The 25,960-nt window shown below is 43.0% G+C and overlaps 2 non-coding genes across 2 annotated transcripts; both read right to left on the bottom strand.

Annotated features, from left to right (window-relative positions):
* Positions 1–4,229: 4,229 nt before the first annotated feature.
* Positions 4,230–4,336, bottom strand: LOC112584762. Its single transcript, XR_003109169.2, has one exon. It is a non-coding gene; the product is annotated as a U6 spliceosomal RNA (small nuclear RNA).
* Positions 4,337–12,790: 8,454 nt separating this feature from the next.
* TRNAG-CCC lies at positions 12,791–12,864 on the bottom strand. Its single transcript has one exon. It is a non-coding gene; the product is annotated as a tRNA-Gly (tRNA).
* Between the last annotated feature and the right edge of the window lie 13,096 nt (positions 12,865–25,960).

Here is a 25,960-nt window from a genome sequence, read left to right as displayed (position 1 = left end):
TGCATGAAATGCCACTGGGCCCTACCCTTTAAAATGGTCCATTGTGTGTTATGTGAGTTTCACATCCCTGTAAACACAGAGGAAAGGGTAAAAGAAAGTGTGGTGGAGGGAAGAGAGGAAGAATGGGAACGAGAAGGAGGGAGGTGGTATGATTACGCCTGACATGAATTTTCTCAGTTCAAAGGAAAATGTGACCCTGCGTCACTGAAACAGAACAGGGTACTAGTCTGATCACAGCGACCACAGATCTCCTCGAAGGGCTGAAGCTGTCATCGTTTCCTCCAGCTAGGAGCAGCGTTTGGTACTGTGAGTCACAAGATGCTGCGGTCAGTGTGAAGTCTTTTCCAGCACAGAGGATTCTGCTCTGACTCTGAGCCACACAAGTATCTTCCAGCTCTGGGGTCTGGTCCCCCACCTTGGGGCTCAGTGGGAACTTGGGGGACCCAGGATAGTGTGAGCCCTTCTGGGCTGCAGAGTTACCAGGCCACAGGTAGAGACCCCTTTGTGTCAGCTCTTAACTGGGTAATACCTGCTTTTCCTGGTGCTTGGCAAGGCAAAGATTTGGATTAAAAAACAATGGGGATTCAAACTGAACAACAGGAAAGACATGCTGGTGGTCAGTCTGGAGGTTGCCTTGGAAGGGTCTCGGTGCAAGCCCTTTGCTGCCAGTCTTTGTAGCCCTCCTGTCATATCCCTTTCAGATGAGTTTGGATGAAAGTCTCAGGTGAACTTGACCATTTAACAAGGCCAGTTCAGGATGAAGATGGAGTTCTGCTGAATTTATTAACTCAGCAGTCACACCCACGTGGGATATCTGAATGACAGACCTTGGCTGCTAGCCTTGATTTCTGCCAGCAGGTCTACCCTACTGGGGACTGGTATCTACTGGTGGGCATGTGCAAACAGCAAGGCTGAACTGCATAGCACAGGAAACTATATTCAGTACTTTGTGATGAACTATAATGGAAAAGAATACAAAAATGAATGTGTATATATACACATGTATGTATAACTGAGTCACTTTGCTGTACAGCAGAAATTAACACAACATTGTAAATCAACTATATGTCAATAAAATTGAAAAAAGAAAAGAGGCCATCATGACTCTCAGTCTAGGCTATGCCACAGTCAGGGTGAGGGTCTCGCAGTGTGTTCCAGGATTCCCTAAGGACACACGCTGTCTTAGGAGGCTGAGCCTGGGAAGATCCAGGACTCCGCTAGGACAGCCAGTCAGTTCTCTCCAGCAGTTCAAGTAGTGATTTGTAGTTCAAGATCTGCGTTCAGAACGTAACAGAGAACTTTTGTATTATATTATAAGGTAATCTCTAAAGGGATGTTGCCTATAAGCTTAAATTATATTCAATTGCCCATCTCTGGCTGGAGAAGGCAATGGCAACCCACTCCAGTGTTCTTGCCTGGAAAATCCCATGGATGGAGGAGCCTGGTAGGCTGCAGTCCATGGGGTCGCACAGAATCAGACATGACTGAAGTGACTTAGCAGCAGCAGCCATCTATGGGAACCCTGCTTCCCAGGTAATGAGCATTAAGATAAAATACCTTTGTTTATCTCACAAGAAACAACTTGACCAAGCCCACCTGTGAATGACTACAGAGAGGAAGAAATGAACACATTCCCTCCAGAGAAAGACAAGAACCAGGAAATGTTTGACTTTACTCCCTCTCCTTTTAGTATAAAAGGAGCCTGAATTCTAACCCAGGCAAGATGGTTCTTTGGGATAAGTCTGCCATCTTCTCTATCTGCAGACTTTCTGAAGAAAGTTCCTTGCCCCAACAACTCGTCTCTCAATTTATCAGCCTGTCATGAGGCGAGCAGTAAAGCCTGGACTCAGTAACAGAAGGATGACCTTTCCAGCTTCACAGCCCCCTGGTGACCCCCTGCTGGAGCCTCCTACTCAGTGGGAAGGATGAGGTGGTCCTTGAAGGCATGATCACCCTTTAGAAGTCCTCACTGCCCTGAGGCTGTTCTGATGTAAAATGCACAGTCCCCTCAGATTCCTGTTGTGATGGCTATTTTCTTATTTGAGTTTTTGGACAAATGATTTCATTGTTCTCCAACCTGTGACTTTCAGTAAAGCACCCAGTCTTTTAATCAGATCATTAAAATCAAAATGAAAAATTTAGTTTTCATTTAAAAATTTACATGAAATTTCATTGAATATGGAAAAGTATTCATATTTACTTTGATAAAAGTTCAGCACAGTTGTGAGACTGCAGTCCTGACTTGCTTCCCCCACTGTACTCCCCCCATACATAACCCTGCCTGAATACCACCCTGCTGCTCCAGTAATAGAATCTGTGCCAGGTCATGTCTCCAGGGCTAGAGCTTATGGCCACCCCATCACATGGTGTGGCAACTCATGCTTCTTAATCAGAGCATCAGATGACTTAGTGCAGTCGTGCTCTTATTTTTACAAAGCTTCTCTGCAGCCATGCCTGCTCTTAGGTCGCGGGCCTTTCCTTGGCACCACTTCAACAACTCAACTAATTTCCTGTGCCAAGGGTCCTTTCTCCAAAATTTCTTCTCACATGAATCACCCCATTAGAGCCCAGATTGACTTCAGGGCATTCACTGGAGGGGAGGGGCCATTCCACTGGTTTGGCTGCTGTGAACAAAGAGCTGTGGAATTGGAGACAGAGTGAAGACTGGGTTTGACTTCTGCTTTTGCCCCTTGGTAGCTGTGTGACTTTGAAAAAATTACTTAACTTCTCTGGGCTCCCCATTTCTACATTTGTGAAACAGGACTTACAAACAGGAGGCAAAGAGAGAAAAGAGCTCAGTCCCCAGAGGGGGACAGAGATGCATTTAAACCCTACCTCTGGAGCTTGCCCAGATTGTGACCCTGGCAATCCCCTGACCTACCAAAGCCCCAGATGTCAGGTATTATGAATGGAAGAGACCCCACCTGCCTCTGGGAGTCCTTTGAAAAATTAAAAGAGAAAATATATGTGTCGTGCCTGGCATGTGTTTGGGCACCAAAGAAATGTTTTTGGTTTTTTTTTTCGTTTTTACTATAAAACAAAGGTCAAACATGCCAAATATCTACCTTCATAGACTTTGAAAGGATTAAATTCACAATATATATGAAAATATGCTGTAAACTGTAAAGAATCTAAAATGTCATTATCATTATTGTAATCTATTTTTTCTCTCAGGACTATCAAACTGTAAAAAAGTTTGGAAAAAACAGTACAATAAATATCTGAATATTCTTTCCCTAGATTCACCAGTTGTTTGTTAGTATTTGTGCCCTTCTCCTGTATATCTGTATCTATTTCAATCTCTATTTATTGACTTAGCACCACTGTTGAACCATTTAAAAGTAAGTTGCAGGCATTGTACTTGACATTCAATTACTTTAGCATATATCTCCTAAGAATAGCATCATTCTTTCAGCGGTAAAGAATCCGCCTGCAATGCTGGAGACACAGGAGACACAAGTTGGATCCCTCCATAGGAACGATCCCCTGGAGGAGGGCATGGCAATACACTAGTATTCTTGCTTGGGAAATCCCACAGAGGAACCTGGTGGGCTACAATCTATAGGGTAGCAAAAAGCCAGACACAACTGAGCAACTGAACACACGCATACACTTTATGTAACTAACTACTATTTTTACCAAGAACTTTACCATACATATAATAATAGTTTCTTATATACAGTCTACACTTTCTCCAATTAGACACGCAGTTCCCTTACAGGATCCCACATTGCATTTGGTGACTGTCTTTTTACTCATCTTTCTTTTATTTTGATGTGGACCATTTTCAAAGTCTTTATTGAGTTTTTTACAATATTGCTTCTGTTTTGTGTTTTGTTTTTTTTGGCCACGAGGCATGTAGTATGCGGGATCTTAGTTCCCTGACCAGAGATGGAACCCGCACTCTCTGCGCTGGAAGGCAAAGTCTTAACCACTGGACCCCCAGCCTTCTTTACTCTAGAGCTATGCCGTTCAGTACAGAAGTCCCCGGTTGTATGTGACTGTTTTTTAAAAAAAAACTTTTTTGGAGTATAATTGATTTATAATGTTGTGTTAGCTTCAGGTGTACAGCACAATGATTCAGCTACACATATACAACATCCACTCTTTATTTTTGTTAGATTCTTTTCCTAAATAGGCTATTACAAAGTATTGAGTGGAGTTCTCTGTGCTATACAGCAGGTTCTTATTAGTTACCTGTTTTATATACAGTGGTGTATATATGTCAGAAAAATGTGAAATACTCCACAAATTTGCATGTCATCCTTCCACAGGGGCCATGCTAATCTTCTCTGTATCATTCCAGTTTTAGTCAATGCACTGCCAAAGCAAGAACTGTATATGGCTCTTGAGCCCTTGAAATATGGCTGGCCCAAATTGAGTGTATTCAAGACTTAGAGCACACAAAAAAAATGTACATTATTTCATCAGTAATTCTGCATATTGATTGCATATTGAAATAATAATGCATTGAATGTATTAGGCTAAAAATACATTATTAAAATTAGTTTTACCTGTGGCTATTTAAAATTTTTTAATTGCATATATAGCTCATATTACATTTCTGTTGGACAGCACAGTTCTAGAATATTTCTCTCTTGTCTTTTTTTTTCCTCTTGTGATGCTGGCATTTTTGTTGTTAGCACACTGTGTGACTTGCAGGATCTTATTTCCCCAACCAGGGATCAAACCTGGGCCCCAGCTGTGGAAACTTGGAGTCCGGACCACTGGACCACCAGGGAATTCCCAGACATGAACATTTTTGAAGAGTCCAAGCCAGTGGTCTTGTTGAAGGCCCTACAGTCTGAATTTGTTTCCTTTTGAGTAGATCTGGCTTAATCTTTCTGACAAGGATATGACCTGGGTGGTAGTTTACAAGGCATCGTGTCAGGAGGCTCACAGTGTCTCGTTGTTGGGATTGCAAAGTCTGATCGCTTGGTTACGGTGGCATCTGCAGTCTGATATGAAGTCCCTCTATCCTTGTAATCAATAAAGAACCTTAGGTGATCCTCTGAGAACATGTGCACATCCTTCTCCACCATCCTTTATCCAATGGTGTCAGCATCTAGTGATGATATTTGTCTCTATCAAAAATCACTCCAAACAAACTGTCTTAGCTTTTTAACTCCGTGCTCAAATAATTTCCTATTTGTGTCATTTATCCTAAGACAGTGTGGACAATTCACTGACTTATAAATCTTGTCCATTACTGGTTGCATAGCTTTCCCTTGCGTAGAATCCAGCTTGTATTTGTGCTCATGTCTAGTCGCTCAGTCATGTCTGACTGTTTGTGACCCCATGGACCGTAGCCTGCCAGGCTCCCCTGTCCATGGGATTCACAGGCAAGAATACCGGAATGGGTTGCCATTTCCTCCTCCAGGGGGTCTTCCTGACCCAGGAATTGAATCTGAGTCTCCTGTGTCTCCTGCATTGGCAGGTGGATTCTTTACCACTGAACCACCTGGGAAGCTCTAGAATTGGGAATATAACATATTTTATATCATCTTTATTGACAGTTATTTAGTCCTGTTTCTTTCTATTAAAAATATTGATTCCATGAACATCCTTTTAAATGGTACATACAAACATTTCCTTCTTTGAGACATATTCCTGGAAGTGGTATTGCTGAGTATGTTTACTGAAATTTTTGACACATGTAGTCAGATGGCCCTCCAGAAATATTGCACTGTTCACACCTTCAGTGAATCATCCAGGATGCTTTCAGCTGCAAAGGACCAACAATCCCAACACAAACTGGCTTTAAGAATAAAGACATTTATCTTCTCACACAAACCAGAACTCCAGTTGAAAGGTACAATATACACTGTTTTTACTCAACTTCATTTTTTCGAAAGACACTGGTTGGGAATCAAGAAACAAACAGCATGTTGACGGTTTGGAAAATAATGGCTTGAAATACTTGGATTCCGTTCTGGAGCTGGAGACAGGAGGCTACCTGAGCAAATTCTGACTTAGGAACGGAGGAGGAGAGATCCGTCATCTCATCTACAAGGGCTAGCAAAGCGCACTGTTCTCAGGCCCTCCCCTCCCTGGACATCACTCGGCTTCCTAGTCCTTGCCAATCTACCAAGTGAATAATCTCTTTTAAAATTTCATCTGTGAAACAGATGGCATGGGCAAGCAGTATTGTATAGTATAGTATTATGAGAGACCCACCTGGATTCATAGTCTGAAAGCACCACTTATCAGCTGTGTGACCTGGAGCGAGTTATTTAATGACCATATCTACCTTATAGTCTTGCTATGAGAATGAAAAGATATAATTTGTGTAAAATGCTTAGCACAATAAGTGCATTTCAAAAAGCAACTGCTTTATCACGTGCAGATTTCTGTTGCTCTGTATGTGCATGCTAAGTTGCTTCAGTCATGTATGACTCTTTGTGACCCTATGGGCCGTAGTCCACCAGGCTCTTCTGTCCATGAGATTCTCCAGGCAAGAGTACTGGAGTGGGCTGCCATTTCTTTCTCTGGGGTATCTTTCTGACCCAGGGATTGAACCTGTGTCTCTTATGTCTCCTGCATTGGCAGGTGGGTTCTTTACCACCAGTACCACCTGGGAAGCCCCTTCTGTTGCTCTATCAGGTTGCAATAGAATCAGGACTTGAACTCACCGCACAAGGGAGAAGAAGTCAGCTGGCACTTAATCTGTGCTGGCCTGACTGCATCCTAGTTTTCTGACCCCACAGCTCATGATGCAGATGGAAGGAAGGATTGCTTGTGGGGCACTGTGGACAAAGCCCTGGATGCTCTGAGAAAAAATATGACGATGCCTCTGTCTTCTAGGACTTCACTAAGGAAAAGACAGCGGACAAACATTAAAATACAAATGCCTTCAGCACAGACAAATTTTACATGCAGTACAGCCCTTTCCCTTGCCCTCAACTTTGCCCCCATTCATAGGTTCACAGCCTCCACTTCACCAAGTCTGGTATCTTCCTTCAGTTTGTTTTTTTTTTAATTGAAGTATAGTTGATTTATATTGTATTAATTTCTGCTATACAGCACAATGACTCGGTTATACATATATATTCTTTTTCATATTCTTTTCCATTATGGTTTATCAAAGGATATTGATAGTTCCCAGTGCTGTACCGCAGGACTTTGTTGTTTATCCATCCTACATATAAAAAAGCTTACATCTGCTAACCCCAACCTCCCAATCCACCCCTCACACCCCCTCCCTTGGCAACCACCAGTCTGTTCTCTGTGTCTGCGATCCTGTTTCTGCTTCACAGATAGGTTCATTTGTGTCATGTTTTAGATTCCACATATAAGTGATATCATATAGTGTTTGTCTTTCTCCTGCTGACGTCACTTTAGTATGCTAATCTCTAGTTGCATCCATGTTGCTGCAAATGACATTATTTCATTAGCATCAGATCAGATCAGATCAGATCAGTCGCTCAGCCGTGTCCGACTCTTTGCGACCCCATGAATCGCAGCACGCCAGGCCTCCCTGTCCATCACCAACTCCCGGAGTTCACTCAGACTCACGTCCATCGAGTCAGTGATGCCATCCAGCCATCTCATCCTCTGTCGTCCCCTTCTCCTCCTGCCCCCAGTCCCTCCCAGCATCAGACTCTTTTCCAATGAGTCAACTCTTCACATGAGGTGGCCAAAGAAAATAAAGTCTGTCACTGTTTCCACTGTTTCCCCATCTATTTCCCATGAAGTGGTGGGACCAGATGCCATGATCTTAGTTTTCTGAATGTTGAGCTTTAAGCAAACTTTTTCACTCTCCTCTTTCACCTCCATCAAGAGGCTTTTTAATTTCTCTTCACTTTCTGCCATAAGGGTGGTGTCATCTGCATATCTGAGGTTATTGATATTTCTCCCGGCAATCTTGATTCCAGCTTGTGTTTAGAATAGTATATATGTACCACATTGTATATATGTACCACACCTTCTTTATCCATTCATTTCTCAACGGACATTTAGGTTGATTCAATGTCTTGGCTTTGTGAATAGTGCTGCTATGAACATAGAGATGCATGTATCTTTTTGAATTACAGTTTTGTCTGGATATATACCCGGGAATAAGATTGTTGGATTATATGTTTTCTCTGTTTTTAGTTTTTTGAGGAACCTCTGTACAGTTTTCCACAGTGTCTGCACCAACTTACATTCCTACCAAGTGTCGGAAGTTTCCCTTTTCCCCATATACCCTCCAGCATTTGTTATTTGTAGACTTTTTAATAGTGGCCATTCTGACCGGTGAGAGGTGGTACTTCTTTACAGATTTGATTTGCATTTCTCTAATAATTAGTGAGGGACAGGGAAGCCTGGTGTGCTGCAGTCCATGGAGTTGCAAAGAGGTGGACACGACCGAGCGACTGAACTGAACTGAATGATTGGTGATGTTGAGCACCTTTTCATGTGCCTCCTGGTCATCTGTATTTCTTCTTTGGAGAAATGTCTACTTGGGCCTTCTGCTCATTTTTCAATTGGATTTTTTTTTGTCAGCAACTTATATGAGCTCTTCTATATTTTGGAAAGTAAGCCCTTGTTGGTCACATAATTTGCAAATATTTTCTCCCATTCTGTAGGTTGTCTTTTCATTTTTTTATGGTTTCCTTAGATGGGCAAAAGCTTATAAGATTGATTAGGTCCCATTTGTTTATTTTTGTTTTTATTTCTATTACCTTGGAAGATCCTTCAGGGTCTTGTATTTGGTGAGCCTTGGTCTATAGCCTTCCATGTTGGACAGGTGCTAGCCCCTTGCCTGACACATGTGAGTGCCCAATAGATGGTAAATGATTGGCTAAGTACTTACAGTTTGCAACCATGTTGCAGAAGACCCCAGAGTAAGTAGAGTGCAGTTTTTCCTTTGGTTTCAGTTTTCCCTCTGGGATCCATAGTGGTTTATGTACAAAATCTCGTGATCAGTGTCTCTTTAGTAGGGGAGGGAAGACTAAGTATTTAGGGAAAACAGGAAGTGGCAAAAGGATAAGAGAAAGAAAAAAAAGTGTTAAGTGTTCTTGTGGAAGAACTGATGCAATAGAAGGAAAGTCTGTGAGAGGATGATGAGTAAACTGTAAAGGGGCTTGTGAAACCTTCCATGTTTCTGTGCAGATCTAAGCCAGGGCTGCTTCGTTTTCTCAAGGTCTGAGCCTTGACACAGCTGTGAGGTGAATGTGTGCAGGTAGATTTCAATTGAGATTAAGGAGGAAAAGGTGGCTTGCCCCTAATTGAAAAATGAACAGATACCAAGAGCAGGTAAATTATAGTGGAAAAGTGTTAGTGTCAGTCCTGTCCAGCTCTTTGTGAGTCCACGAACTGTAGCCCACCAGGCTCCTTCGTCCTTGGGATTCTCCAGGCAAGAATGCTGGAGTGGGTTGCCATTCCCTTCTCTAAGGGATCTTCCCAATCCAGAGATCGAACCCAGGTCTCCCACATTGCAGGCGGATTCTTTATGGTCTGAGCCACCAGGAATCATAGAAGAAACACAAATTCCCCCAGAAGAAGTAAATATTATTAATAGGTTGACATTAATCAGCCAGTGTCATAACTGACACCATCAGCAAGGTAACAAGTAAACAAGACTATTTGGAGGTGTGAATGGGACGGTGATGATGTTAACATTTACAGTGCTGTTTGTCCCTGTGACCTCTTTTCCCTGGTGTGAGTTTATTCCAACAGAATAACAGAAATCTATAAAATCCCATGGATGGAGGAGCCTGGAAGGCTGCAGTCCATGGGGTTGCTGAGAGTCGGACTTGACTGAGCGACTTCACTTTCGCTTTTCACTTTCATGCATTGGAGAAGGAAATGGCAACCCACTCCAGTGTTCTTGCCTGGAGAATCCCAGGGACGGGGAAGCCTGGTGGGCTGCTGTCTATGGGATCACACAGAGTCGGACACGACTGAAGCGACTTAGCAGCAGCAGCAGCAGAAGGAAACCAGCGGAGAGGGCAATACTGCCCACTCCAGTACTCTTGCCTGGAAAATGCCATGGACGGAGGAGCCTGGTGGGCTGCCGTCTATGGGATCGCACAGAGTCGGACATGACTGAAGCGACTTAGCAGCAGCAGCAGCAGCATAAACAAAAAAACAGTTTTTGAAATGATTTTTCTGTGCTAAGTACTTTACATGAATTCTCTCCCTCTCTCTCTTTACCTTTTTTTTGTTTTGGCCACGCTAAATGTGGGATCTTAGTTGCCCAACCAGGGATCCAACTCATGCTCCCAGCAGTGGAAACATGGAATCTTAACCCCTGCGCCACCAGAAAATCCCTGAATTTTCTCTTTTAATCCTCACAACAATCTATAATGTAGATATCTTTAATCCCCATTTAGATCATTTTTATCCTCATTTTAGCCAGAGGCTCCCCAACAGAGAGGTTAAGTAACTTATTCAAAGTCACACAGTAGATAAATGGTGGTTCCAAATGATAAACAGAAGCAGATCTCTCACTGAGTCCGCACTGTACAATATTGCTTGCATATGAAATCTCACTGTTACACAGATGGAACAAAAATGCCATGGCTTTCTGAAATGTAAGCACATTCTATAGCATTAACTTAAAGTCCAGAGAGGTCCCCTAGATTGGTGACACCAGTTATTGTAGGCTAAGGGTGATGCAGAAATTTTCAATGATTTTCAAAAACACATGAGGTTTGGGGAACCACTTCTTCAATCTTTATCGTGGGAAATAATCAAATCTGAGTCGTCTCCACTCTGTGACTAATTCCCTTTTCCTGAGCTGTGGAGGTAAGCTACAGTAGCTCTGTGATGACTAAGCCTTTAAGCAGATTTTTTTCCTAAAGATATATGCTTCCTAGGACCAAGGTCTATTAAGGAAGTCTTTGAGTCTGGACCTGGAGGGAAGATTATATCTCTGTCTTTCAAAATTAGGCTAAAAAGGCCAATGTCCATTAACATAAGGGTGCCAAGTCCCCTCCTATGAAGCCTGACCTCGCCACCCCATTCTCTTCTCTTTCCTGGTGAACCTACTTCGGGCTTTTCCTGCAGCACCTGCCACAGCCTCGTCTCCCTGAGAAGTGGCATTTTGGGATTGGCCAGGCCTTGGGCCCCCCTCGGTGCCCATCCAGGTATGGTGTCTTCACTTTGGGTTATTCTGCAGTTACTCAGCGCTGCAGAAGACAGACACTGCTAAATCAAGGCAGCAAATCAGGAAAAAAAAAAAAAAAAAATCAGAACCCATCATGTTGTGCACTAGCGTCTTTATTTTTAAGCTGATCTCATCTGGATTCTTTTCTGACTCTGACATCCTAAATTGCGATCCTAATAAATATTTATCTTGACAGCAGCACATAAATCAGTTGATGACTTCCCTTGTTACTTATAAACTTCAAGGGTCAGAGGTAAAGAACTAAGTACAACTGAGGTCTTAAAATTGAATTTGTGCCAGATATCCAAACAGAAATACAGGCAGATCTTATTTTATTGCCTTCTGCTTTATTGTGCTTTGCAGATACTGTGTTTTTTACAAATTGAAGGTTTGGGGAGATCTTGCATCAAGCAAGTCTATCGGTGCCATTTTGCTCACTTCATGTTTCTATGTCACATATTGATAATTGTCGAAATATTTCAAAGCTTTTTCATGATTATTCTCATTGTTATGGTGATCTGTGATCAGTGATCTTTGGTACTGCTACGACTCACTGAAGGTTCAGGTGATGGCCAGCATTTTCTAGCAATAAAGTATTTTTAAATTAAAACATGCACCTTTTTTTAGATATGATGCTATCACACAATAGACTATAGTATAGTGTAAGCATAACTTGTATATGCGCTGGGAAACCAAAAAATTCATGTGCGTGTGAACTGCTTTATTGCGATGGTCTGGAACTAAACCCACAGTAGCTCCAGGGTATACCTCTTATTGAAATTGTTTGAGTTCTAATGATTGGGATATTTAGCCACAGCTAACATCTTGGCCTTTTTCTCAGTTTCTCATAATAAAGAAAATCTGATGAGCACATTCCCATACTTAAAACTTGTCAGTGGTTCCTGTTTATCCCCAGGAAAAAATCTAACCCTTTTATCATGGCAAAGAGAGTTCTTCTGGACTTCCCTGGTGGTCTAGTGATTAAGACTCCATGCTCCCAGTGAAAGAGGGGTGTGGGTTCAATTCCTAGTTGAGGAATTAAGATCCCATATTCTTTAGGCATGGCCCCCCAAATAAGTTCTTCCTAATCCAGCCCCTGCTCACCTCCTTAGTCTCTTCTTTCAACACCCCTGACTTCTGGCCCCAGCTAAGCCTCATCCCTCTGGCACAAAGCCACCAAGTGTCTCTGTCATTAGGTGGACCCATGAGACCCCATCTTGAAACATTCCCTCCTGCCCTTACCTCTCCACCCTCACCTGGCTGAATGAGTCTAGCACATCCATCTCCACTAAGATGTCCTTTCCTCCTAGAGGTTTTCTCATTCCCCACCTGCCTCCACCTGGATGGGAGCCACTCCTGTATAGTCCCATGGAAGCCCTCAGCATTTTCCGTGCTGTGTTATGACTGCCTGTGGATTTCCCCAGCTCCCTCTCCACCTGTAAATTTCTGAGAGCAGAGCTCTTCACTGCTACATTCCCAACACCCAGCCATCCTGTCTGGTATGTAGTAGATGCTTGATAAATATCTGTGATTGAATGTTATTCATACCCATATGATATTTTATTTTTGTTGCTATACAGACTATAGTTATGTATTCTGTTTATACATAGACTCTCTGCCACTTAAAAAAAAATTATTTGACTGCTCTGGGTCTTAGTTGTAGCATGCAAGGTCTTTAGTGGTGGCATGTGGGATCTTGTTCCCTGGCCAGGGATTGAACCTGGGACCCCTGCATTGGGAGTGCAGAATCTTAACCTCTGGACCACAGGGAAGTCCTCCAACTCTGCCACTTAGAACAACCAAGTGACTCCTCTTTTCCCCCACCCCAAGCTGATGCCTACTCCACATCACAAGGTTAGTCCTGTCCCCCCTCACACACACACCCTGCACCAAGTCTCAACCCTGCTTTGTACAAACTTGAGTGTTACCCCGAGGAACTGGCTTTCATTCAACAAGAAGGATGAGTCATTGGAAGTGTGTTTAAGACCAGGAGAGCATGAAATTACAACTCTGGGCCAAGATGAACATGCATGGATTGGCAGCACAAAAATCTGAGACTAAGGGAGATTTGTTAGGGAGCAGTGACTACTGGGGACAGGAATGGAGAAGAAGAGACAGTTTTGAACTGAGAGGAAGGATCTGGCCACTCATCAGATGTCATTGTTTACTTGCTAAGTCATTTCCAACTCTTTTGCAATTCCGTGGACTATAGCCCACCAGGCTCCTCTGTCCATAGGATTTTCCAGGCAAGAAGGCTGGAGTGGATTGCCATTTCCTTCTCCAGGGGATCTTCCTGGCTCAGGGAGCGAACCTGTATCTCCTGCCATGACAGGTGAATTCTTTACCACTGAGCCACCAGGGAAGTCCTGTTCATCACATATAGGGACCAAAAAGAGAAAGACTCAAAGTTGAGTTCAGACTCATGGGACTAGAAAATTGGAAGTCAGGTGACACCATTCACAGAAATAGGAACTATTGGAGGGGTTGCATGAAGTGTTTCATTTTTCAGAGAGGAGAGGTGTCCATTGGATCTGCTAACAAAGTATGCAAGTTAAAAAGCTCAATTACTGGGCTTCCCTGGTGGCTCAGCAATAAAGGATCTGCCCGCCAATGCAGGAGATGCAGGTTGATCCCAGATCTGAGAAGATCCCACATGTACTAAAGTGAAGAAGAGAATATAAGGCAACTAAGCCCATGAGCCACAACTACTGAGCCTGTGCTCTAGAGGCCAGGAACCGCAACCACTGAGCCCACGCTCTGCAACAAAAGAAGCCACTGCAATGAGAAGTCTGAGAGCTGCAACGAAGAGGAATCTCTGCTTTCCGCAACTAGAGAAAAACCCACACGGCAACCAAGAGCCAGCACACACCAAAATACATAGATTAAAAAAAAAAAAAATATATATATATATATATATGTAAAGCTCAATCTTTCAAACCTAGAGCACTGACACAGGATCCACTTTGACCAAAATGTATCAACATTGTTGTGACCACTATGGCCTTACTGGCTCAGTTTTGTTTGGCTTAAATACCTATTGCCTTATATTCTCTTCTTCACTTTAGTACATGTGGGTACTGAACGCATTTCAAATTTTATTTCCCATCAGATGAATGTATCTACCTGAAAGATATTAAATATTTATTTTTTCTGCCCTGGGAAAAAACTCAATTATTCAAATAAGGATTACAGATAGCATGGGTTGCGATTGCTAGGTGCCAATCACTTTACAGCATTTACATTCTTTTGTGCTTACTACAACATCCTGAGACCCATTGTGTGATTCTCCCATTGTACAGATAACGAGACTGAGGCTCAAGTCACTTGTCCACATTCTCACAGCTTTTCTGGGTATCAGAAATGAGATCCAGCCTGGGCTCTGTGACCCCAACACCTCAGTATAGTGGAAACTGGAGAGAGGTTCCGAGCTCTCTGTCAACTCCAGAACCGTCAGCTTTAGGATGCTAATCAAGCACTGTGATTGGATGAGGTTATCAAGGGAGGAAACATGCAGAGGAAAGAATTGAAAATCAAGGATAGGAATGGAAGACTAAGATGAGCAGTCAAGGGAAGAAGACAGACGTGGAGATGAAGCAGGAGCAGCAGAGAAGGGGAGTGGTAAGAGTAAAGCATCTTAGAAGAAGATGGAAACGTGTTCTAGAAGAGAGTGATGATTACATCAAGCTCTATATAGAAAGGTCAAGAAGGAAAAGTATTTTAAGGCCGTTGGATTGTTTATTATTTGTTGATTGGTTGGGTTAACAGTCAGTATGTTGCCTAAGTCTTCCCAGGCATTCTCAGGCAGAAAGCAGAGGATTGTGGAGAAAGCAACTTGGACTGCATCAACAGGTTTCATAGAATTGTACCAAGACCAGCACAGAAGGGTCATGAGAAATTTGTGCTGCAGGTTCCATGCATCCAAGATCCAAAGCTGTGACATGCCAAGTGTTAAGGTTGCTTGAAACCCACAGGGTATCACTCCAGCAGAGTTAAAGCCTCAGAATCGCTCTGGGTTAACAAATTGGCATTTAGTTTGAACACATAATCTGAGACAGACCTGACTCTTTTGTACCGAGGCCCCTAAGATCATTTTCCAAAGATCCAGATCTTATTTCAGGCTCTCTTTTCAGTCTCTGGGGCACCAGCTAACATGGAGTATAACCATTCCTAGAATGAGCTAGAACTGCTGTACCTCTAGAACCATTCACGTAATACTTGATGTGCAGTGACAGAATTTACAAACCAAGATCATTGTCTTCCACTTTGCCAGTTGCTAACTAAACTTTCAGCTTGATATTCAGAGTTTCTAAAACTCAGGGTATTTCAGATGATCTCTGCTAACACTGGCCTCTTTGAGAGAAGAGAGGAGTCTTTCCATTTCCTTGATTAAATAATAAATGAACTGGTATCCAAGCTGCTAAAATTGAGCTCCCACTGGGGGCTTACTGGTTTCAAAGTGTGTGCCGAGGAGGAGGGATAGGACATCCTGGAAGTCTTTAGAAATTGTAGGAGGTTAAAACTAGAGCAACATGAAAAACCATCTCGCTCAAGGTCTTGTTTTGCAGATGAGCAAAATGAAGCCCAGAAATATGAAGCATGCATGTGTGCTAAGTTGCTTTAGTCGTGTCTGACTCTTTGCAACTCCATGGACTGTAGCCCGTCAGGCTCCTCTGTCCATGGGATTTTCCAAGCAAGAATACTGGAGTGAGTTTCCATGCCCTCCTCCAGGGGATCTTCTTGACCCAGGGATCAAACCCACCTCTCTTTTGTTGCCTGCATTGGCAGGTGGATTCTTTACAACTAGCACCTCACCTAGGAAACCCAGAAATGTGAAGGGGTTTGCTCAAGTGCCAGAGCTGGTTACAGCATTAGAAAGTGAAAGTGAAGTCGCTCAGTCGAGTCCGACTCTTTGCGACTCCATCTCTTTGCGACTCCATAGACTGTAGCCTACCAGGCTCCTTTGTCCATGGGATTTTCCAGGCAATAGTACTGGAGTGGATTGCCATTTCCTTCTCCAGGGATCTTCCCAACCCAGGGCTCGAACCCGGGTTTCCCGCGGGTTTCCCGCATTGTAGACGGACGCTTTACCATCTGAGCCACCAACATTAAAACTAGAGTCTAAATCTCTTATCATTAATCCAGTTCTCTTTCTACTATGCTATTCAGAAAGAAAGGTACTGATCCACAGATGTCCTCTGTTTGGCATTCCAGCATGTTAGCACCAAATACCATGTACTATCTTCATAAGTACACACTTGTGCCTTAGGCAAGAGAGAAGGGAAGGAGGCTGGCAGACAAGCTCTTCAAAATATACTGAAAAGACTCTGATGCCCTAGTGGAGGGTGGGAGGGAGGTAGGTTTAAGAGCGAGGGGATATATGTATACATATAGTTGAAGACAGAAAAGTGTGGGAAATTCTTAAAGAGATGGGAATACCAGACCACCTTACCTGTCTCCTGAGACACCTGCATGCAGGCCAAGAAGAAACAGTTAGAACCAATATGGAACAATAGACTGGTTCAAAATTGGGAAAGGAGAACATCAAGGAGAACGTCAAGGAGAACGTCAAGGAGAACGTCAAGGAGAACGTCAAGGCTGTATGTTGTCACCATCCTTATTTAATTTATATGCAGAGTATATCATGCGAAATGCTGGGCTGTATGAATCACCAGCTGGAATCAAGATTGCTGGGAGAAATATCCATAACCTCAGATATGCAGATGATACCACTCTAATGGCAGAAATCAAAGAGAAACGAAGGTAAAAGAGGAGAGTGAAAAAGCTGGCTTGAAACTCAACATTCAGAAAACTCAAGATCATTGGCATGAAGTCCCATTGCTTCATGACAAATAGATGGGGAAAAAGTGAAAACAGTGACAGATTTTATTTTCTTGGGCTCCAAAATCACTGCAGACAGTGACTGCAGCTATGAAGTTAAAAGATGTTTGCTCCTTGGAAGAAAAGCTATGACAAATCTAGATAACACATTAAAAAGCAGAGATATCACTTTACTGACAAAAGTCCATGTAGTTAAAGCTATGGTTTTTCAAGTAGTCATGTACGGATGTGAGAGTTGGACCATAAAGAAGGCTGAGCACCGAAGAATTGATGCTTTTGAACTGTGGTGCTGGAGAAGATTATTGGAAGTTCTTTGGACAGCAAGGAGATCAAACCAGTCAATCCTAAAGGAAATCAACACTGAATGTTCATTGAAAGGATTGATAATAAAGCTGAAGATCCAATACTTTGACCACCTGATGCAAACAGCTAACTCATTGGAAAAGACCCTGATGCTGGGAAAGATTGTGGGCAAGAGAAGGGGCAGCAGAGGATGAGATGATTCGATAGCACCACCGACTCAATGGACAGGAGTCTGACTAAACTCAAGAAGATGGTGAAGGACAGGGAAGCCTGGTGTGCTACAGTTCGTGGGGTTGCAGAGTCAGACACGACTGAGCGACTGAACAAGCAACAACAATAGCTGATTCGCTTCATTATACAGGAGACTCCAATACAACATTGTAAAGCAATTATACTCCAATAAAAAAAAGAAACATATTGAGCAGATACCCAAGGAGTTTCTTAAGAAGTAATATAAATTTTGGGGAAAGACCATCCAGGCTTTGGAATATTCACTCTTGGTTTTAATCCTTGCTTCATCCTAATTTGTGACGCTGGAAAAGTTATTACTTAAAATCTATATTAGTTTTCTGTTGCTGCTGTGATAACTTACTACAAACCAAGTGGCTTAAGGCTGCACCAACGTATGTGATCACAGCTCTAGAACAAGTCCAAAATGAGTCTTAGATTAAAGCCAAGTGTTAGCAGCACAGTTCCCTTTAGAAGGCTCTCAAGGAGGTTGTGCTTCCCTACTTGTCAGCATCTAGAGGCCTCCTGTATTCCCTGTGGCCTCTGCCTCTCATCATTTCAACCTCTTGGTTCTATCAGTACATCTCCCACAACTGACTTTGACCTTCTCCCTCCCTCTTATAAGGGATGTTCTTACATCAGGCCTACCCAGACAATTCCAAATAATCTCCTTGTCTCAATATTTTTAATATAATCACATCAGCAAAGGTGTTTTGTTGTTGTTGCCATGTAAGACAACATATCCATAGGTTCTGAGGATTAAGATGTGGACATCTTTGGGGGCCAGTGTTCTTTTGTTTATTTTAATTGGAGTATAGGTCCGTCTAGTCAAGGCTATGGTTTTTCCTGTGGTCATGTATGGATGTGAGAGTTGGACTGTGAAGAAGGCTGAGTGCTAAAGAATTGATGCTTTTGAACTGTGGTGTTGGAGAAGACTCTTGAGAGTCCCTTGGACTGCAAGGAGATCCAACCAGTCCATTCTAAAGGAGATCAGCCCTGGGTGTTCTTTGGAAGGAATGATGCTAAAGCTGAAACACCAGTACTTTGGCCACCTCATGCGAAGAGTTGACTCATTGGAAAAGACTCTGATGCTGGGAGGGGTTGGGGGCAGGAGGAGAAGGGGACAAGAGAGGATGAGATGGCTGGATGGCATCACAGAATCCATGGACGTGAGTCTGCTTGAACTCCGGGAGTTGGTGATGGACAGGGAGGCCTGGACTGCTGTGATTCATGGGGTTGCAAAGAGTTGGACACGACTGAGCGACTGAACTGAACTGATAGTTGCTTCACAATGTTATGTTAATAGTTTCTGCTTTACAGCAAAATGAATCAGCCATCAGTTCAGTTCAGTTCAGTCGCTCAGTTGTGTCCAACTCTTTGCAACCCCATGAATCGCAGCACGCCAGGCCTCCCTGTCCATCACCAACTCCTGGAGTTCACTCAGACTCATGTCCATGGAGTCAGTGATGCCATCCAGCCATCTCATCCTCTGTCGTGCCCTTCTCCTCCTGCCCCCAATCCCTCCCAGCATCAGAGTCTTTTCCAATGAGTCAACTCTTCGCATGATGTGGCCAAAGTACTGGAGTTTCAGCTTTTTAGCATCATTCCTTCCAAAGAAATCCCAGGGCTGATCTCCTTTAGAATGGACTGGTTGGATGTCCTTGCAGTCCAAGGGACTCTCAAGAGTCTTCTCCAACACCACAGTTCAAAAGCATCAAATTCTTCGGCGCTCAGCTTTCTTCACAGTCCAACTCTCACATCCATACATGACCACAGGAAAAACCATAGCCTTGACTAGACGGACCTTTGTTGGCAAAGTAATGTCTCTGCTTTTGAATATGCTATCTAGGTTGGTCATAACTTTCCTTCCAAGGAGTAAGTGTCTTTTAATTTCATGGCTGCAGTCACCATCTGCAGTGATTTTGGAGCCCAAAAAAATAAAGTCTGACACTGTTTCCACTGTTTCCCCATCTATTTCCCATGAAGTGATGGGACCGGATGACATGATCTTCGTTTTCTGAATGTTGAGCTTTAAGCCAACTTTTTCACCCTCCACTTTCACTTTCATCAAGAGGCTTTTTAGTTCTTCTTCACTTTCTGCCATAAGGGTGGTGTCATCTGCATATCTGAGGTTATTGATATTTCTCCTGGCAATCTTGATTCCAGCTTGTGCTTCTTCCAGCCCAGCGTTTCTCATAATGTACTCTGCATATAAGTTAAATAAACAGGGTGACAATATACAGCCTTGACGTACTCCTTTTCCTATTTGGAACCAGTCTGTTGTTCCATGTCCAGTTCTAACTGTTGCTTCCTGACCTGCATACAGATTTCTCAAGAGGCAGGTCGAGTGGTCTGGTATTCCCATCTCTTTCAGAATTTTCCACAGTTTATTGTGATCCTGTAGTCAATAAAGCAGAAATCGATGTTTTTCTGGAACTCTCTTGCTTTTTACATGATCCAGCGGATGTTGGCAATTTGATCTCTGGTTCCTCTGCCTTGTCTAAAACCAGCTTGAACATCAGGAAGTTCACGGTTCACGTATTGCTGAAGCCTGGCTTGGAGAATTTTGAGCATTACTTTGCTAGCGTGTGAAATGAGTGCAATTGTGCAGTAGTTTGAGCATTATTTGGCATTGCCTTTCTTTGGGATTGGAATGAAAACTGACCTTTTTCAGTCCTGTGGCCACTGCTGATTTGGACAGGGAGGCCTGGTGTGCTGCGATTCATGGGGTCGCAAAGAGTCGGACATGACTGAGCGACTGAACTGAACTAATACCATTTTCCTGGATTGCACATATATGCATTAATATATGATATTTGTTTTTCTCTTTCTGACTTACTTCACTTTATATGACAGTCTCTAGATCCATCCATGTCTCTGCGAATGGCACGATTTCATTCCTTCTTATGCCTGAGTAGTATTCCATTGTATTTTTGTAGTATATTTTTACTTATTTCTTCATCAATGGACATTTAGGTTGCTTCCGTGTTTTGGCTATTGTAAATAGTGCTGCAATGAACACTGGGGTACATACATCTTTTTGAATTATGACTTTCTCCAGGATATGCCCAGGAGTGGGATTACTGAGTCATGTTGTAGTTCTATTTTTAGTTTGTTAAGAAATGGGGGCCAGTATTCTGTCTTCCACAACCTCTGAGGCTAATAGGTAACTCCAGAGATAATAATTCACATTGAATATTGCTTAGATATCACTTCCCACAAAAAGACTTCCTTGGAACCCTAAAACTGGGTTGGACTTTCCTCCTAGTTGCTCTTGTAGCCATTTGGGCTCACCTCTTTGCCCTTATTATACTGTATTGTAATTTCTTTTTAAAAAACATATACGTTTATTTTGTTTTTTACAGTAGATCCTTGTCTGTTATCTATTTTAAATATAGCAGTGTGTACAGGTCAGTCCCAAACTCCCTAACTCTTTCTTCCCACTGCTTGCCCCCTGGTAACTATAAGTTCATTCTCTAAGTCTATGAGTCTGTTTCTGTTTTGTAAATAAGTTTATTTGTATATTTTTTTAGATCCACGTATAAGTGATATCATATGATATTTTTCTCTCTGACTTACTTGACTTAGTATGATAATCTCAGATCCATCTATGTTGCTTCCACAGATGTTATTTTATTCTTTTTAATGGCTGAGTAGTGTTTCATTGTGTATATGTACTACATCTTCTTTATCCATTCATCTATCCATGGATAATATGTTGTTTCCATATCTTGGCTATTGTAACTAGTGCTTCAGTGAGCATCGGGATGCATGTATCCTTTTGAATCATGTTTTTCTCTGCATATATGCCCAGGAATGGAATTGCTAGAATATATGGTAATACTATTTTTAGTTAAGGAACCTCAATACTGTTCCCCATAGTGGCTGTACCAATTTACATTCCAACTAACAGTGTAAGAGTGTTCCCCTCTCTCTACACCCTCCCCAGCATTTATCATTTGTAGGTTTTTTGGTGATGACCATTCTCGTTAGTGTGAGGTGATATTTCATTGTATTTACTGTACTTTAATTTCTTGATCATGAATATGTCTTCCACACTAGACAAGAAAAGCTATGACAAACCTAGACAGCATATTAAAAAGCAGAGACATCACTTTGCTGACAAAGGTCCATATAGTCAAAGCTATGGTTTTTCCTGTAATCATGTACAGATGTGAGAGTTGGACCATAAAGAAGGCTGAGCGGCTGAAGAATTGATGTTTTCGAATTGTGGTGTTGGAGAGACTCTTGAGAGCCCCTTGAACTCAAGGAGATCAAACTAGTCAATCTTAAAGGAAATCAACCCTGAATATTCATTGGAGGGACTGATGCTGAAGCTCCAATACTTTGGCCACCTGATGTGAAAAGCCGACTCATGGGAAAAGACTCTGATTATGGGAAAGATTGTGGGCAAGAAGAAAAAGGGATGACAGAGAATGGACGCCATCACTGACTCAATGGACATGAGTTGGAGAAAACTCAGAGAGATAATGAAGGACAGGGAAACCTGGCGTGCTGCAGTTCATGTGTCACTAAAAGTTGGACATGACTTAGCGAATGAACAACATAAGACAGTACAACTCTGGAGAGTGAGAACTGTGCCTGATTCATTTTGTATCTCTGGTCCCCAACAATATCCAGTGCTTTGCAGTTGCCCAATCAATAATAATTGTACTGAGGATTAAATGGAGACCATACAAATTAACCAGTGGTATCTAGCTTAAATAGGTATTCAGAAGATGAAGGATGCTTTTGTGAACATCCATTATGCCAAGAAACCAGGAGAATTTCTATGAGTGACAAGTAAAATGTCTCCATCTCTAATGAGAAAATGCAGGATCGCATGTCTTCTAGCTTTGGGGTAATTAGACCCTTTGGGGCAATTAGTCAATGTCATGGTTCACCTTTTCTGTTTTTATTTTAATGTTGTTTTGCCCAGAACCCAGCACATGTTTGCTGAAGGAAGAGTGTTGGCTGATTTTCAGAGGTCAAATGGGGCAGGAGCAGGTGGGAAGAAACCATCCCCTATATTTCTACACCTCAATGGGGCAGAGCAGAAATGCACCCTGGGTCTGTCTCTACCCTTTTAAGAGCTATGTACTTTGGCATCTGTTTCTTCTCGCCTCGGTGGCCAGAATGGCTTTTCTCCTCTAAGGCTCTCACCTGGTGTGGTGGAGGGATGAGAAGATGGGCAGCAAATCCAGTAGTTCTGGGCAGCCTCGTGGTGCTGAAGTCACTACATTCTGTCTGGCCTCATGCAGGTCATTCCTCTTTCAATTCTGTGTCTATAAAATGCATGACTCACCTCTCAGATACCAAGAAACTCAAAGACTTTGTGTTCCTGTCATTAAAGGGTACAATTTAAATTTTAAAAAGCTGCTGTAGGCATACTTACCAGACTATCATTAGACGAAAGCTCATGTCAAGGCCAAAGCCAGCTTTGATTTTATTTCAAAGCCTGGAGCAGGAGACCTAGTGCCAGAACTTTCAAGGTGCCTGCTGTTTAAAGTGGGCCTGCCCATCCCCCAGTTGGATTCAGATTCCAACATGTCCTGCTATCGGGATGCTGACTCCCCTACAGGTACACAGAGCAGGAATTGAACCAGTAAGCTTGCCTTTCTAGCCAAGCAATAACATGTGCTGATTGCACCCACAGTCAGAGCTCTGTGCTTACATGATCTGCAGAAGAAATTTTTAATGATTTGTAAGTTTATTTCCACAAAAAGAATAACAAAAGAACAGATATTAAACCAAATTTAGAGGATGTTTTAGCTGTACAGCTTATGGAATCTTAATTTCCCAGACCAGGGATTGAACCCAGATCCTCAAAAAATGAACATTCAGAGTCCTAAGTACTGGACCACTGGGAAAGTCCCAAGCCAAACCTACATGTGAATTCAACAAGGCAGTCTTTTTGAGAAGAACATTTTTTAAATCTCTATTTTTAAAATGATTTATGCTGAAATAAATGTTGATGGTTAATTAAGTGTTCAAAGTTAAGTACTCAATCACACACTAGTTCTACTGTCTGTTGCAATGATCAAAGGGGACTGGAAGACAGTTTTCACCACCCATGGGCAAACAGATTAAAAAGACAGCAAAGGGACATAGTGTAAGTGAAAACAAATTCTCATTTACATGTAATTCATGCAGTTTGAAATACTGATCATTCATTCATTAACTGTCTCAGTTTTTATCATTCCACATATATAGTCTAAGTATCTTCCATGAGACAACAAGGGAATTATGCTCAGTGTTCTTGGTTCTTCCTGACCTTGTTTGTTTGTTTTAGTCACTAAGTCACGTCCAGCACTTGGGATTGCATGAACTGTGGCCCACCAGGCTGCTCTGTCCATGGGATTTCCCAGGCAAGTGGGTAGCCATTCCCTTCCTGGCCTTATTAGGCAATAGATGGGCAATAATATGGACAATGCCGTGTGGTAAGTGCTGCTTTAGGGAAGCAAAGGGTACCACAGAGCCAAAGAGGATGCCAATCTGGTCTGGGAGTGACAGGGAGTTGGACTCAACCACCAAAGACCACCTGCCTTCAGTCACATTATTTTCTAATGTGAGGAGCAGAGATGGGAAGGTACAGCAGACTATTCTAGAAAAGAACTTGTCCCATAGATCAGGCAGAGAAGGCAATGGCACCCCACTCCAGTACTCTTGCCTGGAAAATCCCATGGATGGAGGAGCCTGGCAGGCTGCAGTCCATGGGGTTGCTAGAGTCGGACACAACTGAGCAACTTCACTTTCACTTTTCACTTTCATGCATTGGAGAAGGAAATGGCAACCCACTCCAGTGTTCTTGCCTGGAGAATCCCAGGGACAGAGGAGCCTTGTGGGCTGCCGTCTATGGGGTCACACAGAGTCGGACGCGACTGAAGCGACTTAGCAGCAGCATAGATCAGGAACCTTAACAATCAACAGGCTAGGAGTTTGATGAATGCCTCAGATTCAGAGATTTAGGACTGTGATTTAACAAAGCCAGTAGAGACTTCCCTGTTGGCTCAGTGGCTAAAGACTCCATGTTCCCAATGCAAGAGGCCTGGGTTTGATCCCTGGTCAGGGAACTAGATCCCCAATGCTGCAACTAAAGATCTCACATGCTACAACTAAGAGCCAGTACAGCCCAACGGATAAATAATAATAATAAACCAAAGCCAATAATCCTCACATAAGAGACTTTTCACTTTGGATAAAGGCAACCCCATTATCATCAGCAACATCCCCAGCCTCTGTCCAGAGGGATCAAATTCCTCTTCAGGGCCCTCTTTACTTTTGTGGGCTTTTGAAACTGTGGCCAACCAACACCCCACTTACTCAAGCCCTCTAAGACCTTCCCCTCTAAAGTAAATGGGGTTCTCAAGAAGCAGGAAGTTTTCTTAAGAGAAGGGGAGTGAGGGAAGTAATATAGGACATAAGAAAACCCAAGCAAGTTTGGGTCTTAGCTGGAGGTATGGTGAACGATGTCAGATTCAGGATCTCTGAAGATTTAGCTTCGGGACCAGGAACCAGGCTTGCTCACTCAAGAGCTTTAGTGTAGCAGTTTTATTAAAGTATAAAAGGAGACAGAAATCTTCTGACATAGACATCAGAAGGGGGATGTAGAGTGCCCCCCGCAACTAGTCTTATCAAGGCCTTATATATTTTTACCAGACCCACCGCTACAACATACATCCTAAATTAACAAGATTAGAGCTAACAATAGAAAGATCTTACCAGACCCACTCCCACAATATATGTCTTAAGATAACATGATTAGTCAGAAGGTTCTTGTTAAGGAGAAACATGTCCTCAAGCAAGATACACTCTTATAGTGACTAAGACAAGGGTAAGTGAAGTCGCTCAGTCGTGTCCGGCTCTTTGCGACCCCATGGACAGTAGCCTGCACCAGGCTCCTCCGTCCATAGGATTTTCTAGGCAAGAGTACTGGAGTGGGTTGCCATTTCCTTCTCCAGGGAATCTTCCTGACCCAGGGATCGAACTCAGGTCTCCCGCATTGTAGACAGACGCTTTACCATCTGAGCCACCAGGAAAGTCCGACTAAGACAAAGCAGTGTAGAAAAAAAAACTCTTGTCCTTTTCTCCTCCTTGAGAGCCTCGGACCCCTTTATCCTTCTCCAGGGCCCTGGACCCCTTCCTCCTTGAGGGCCCTGGGCTGCTTATCAACTTACCTAAGGATGAGCTCTCTCAGAGGCTGACTTCAAGCTCATCCCTCCAGGCAGCTCTGGAAACCCCACTATGCAGCCAGTCCCCCTTAACACAAGGGGCGTGAGTTTTTGTGCCTGGGTGTAGACAGTCTGCTGAGAATGGGACGTGGCCTTGTGGGAGCCATGATTCTGGTTTGCTAGGGGACCATTCCCAGGAGACGGGGCTGGGAGTTGTCCTCAGCCAGCCCTCATAGAGGCTGGGGCACAGAGGCACCTGTGAGTAAAAGGGACCTGGGCAGGGCTTCCTTACATCTATGATGATGAGCTCTGCTAACTGCTGAGTTGA

This window comes from Bubalus bubalis, chromosome 4 (assembly GCF_019923935.1).
Source record: "Bubalus bubalis isolate 160015118507 breed Murrah chromosome 4, NDDB_SH_1, whole genome shotgun sequence".
Taxonomy (NCBI): domain Eukaryota; kingdom Metazoa; phylum Chordata; class Mammalia; order Artiodactyla; family Bovidae; genus Bubalus; species Bubalus bubalis.
The sequence above is the reverse complement of the archived record's forward strand: the minus strand, read 5'-3'. Positions and strand labels throughout refer to the sequence as shown.